Source organism: Charadrius vociferus, unplaced genomic scaffold, assembly GCF_000708025.1.
Source record: "Charadrius vociferus isolate BGI_N301 unplaced genomic scaffold, ASM70802v2 scaffold49, whole genome shotgun sequence".
NCBI lineage: Eukaryota > Metazoa > Chordata > Aves > Charadriiformes > Charadriidae > Charadrius > Charadrius vociferus.
Window position 1 is genome coordinate 4637571 of NW_009661375.1, and position 974 is coordinate 4638544.

Here is a 974-nt window from a genome sequence, read left to right on the forward strand (position 1 = left end):
TGGCGTGGGAGGGGGGGTCATGGGAGCCGGCACCCCGGAGGGAATGAGCTCCGGGGGTGTGGGGTGGTCTTGGGGTGGGACAGTGGGGATGTGCATGTGGGGCCTGGCGGTGGGGAGGGGTGTGTGGGGCCTGGCAGTGGTCGGGGAAGTGGGGTTGTATTGCAGAGAGGAGGGCTAGCACTGACCGTAGGGGAAGAGGGACTGCAGGAGAAGAGAAAGATGAACGCTGTGGGGAAAACAGGGGAGCTGGGAGAAGACCTGAGCCTGAGTGAGAAGATGGAGGCTTCAAGGGAAGAGTTTGGCACTGTTGGAGTTGGACATTAATCTTGGTGGTAGATAAAATGAGCAGGTATTGAGTAAGGTACCTGGTGTTACACTGGTTAGCAGCTAAATCTACCAGGTTATAAAGCAGGGTTGTTGATGAGGGGTGAGAGGACCCAAGACGGCTTATAGGGCACCAGTCTGTTCCACTGCTGAAGCTCAGAGGAGAAGAGGCTGTTTCAGGTGAACCGAACAGAGTGCTGGGACAGGGTTGGAGAGGAGCCTTAAACAACTCATCTACTGAAATGTCTGGAGGGGTGATGTGTGGAAGACACTCTCCTACTCATGTTTGAGAGGGTTCAGCAAAGATGTCACTGTTGCCTTTTTCAGAAACAGGTCCCCGAATGTCTCTCTATAGCACTGTTCTGTCTGTTTTCCTGGCGACTCAGGAGTGTCCATAAATGTAAATACTGATACTTGCCAAGCAGAGAGCATTGATTAGCAATCAAAATATTTTATGTAGGAATTGTGGATACACCACATTTGTGTGGCTTCTGGAGAGAATAAAATTGAGTTACTGCATTTCCTCCCATTGGTTTAACATTAATACCTGTAGTGCTGTGCTTTCGTGTTTTCCCTTTGTTGTCTCTCTTTGAATTACAGATGTTTTAGCTGTAGCTGTTTGTTCTCTTGGCAGCTTATAAATACTCTGC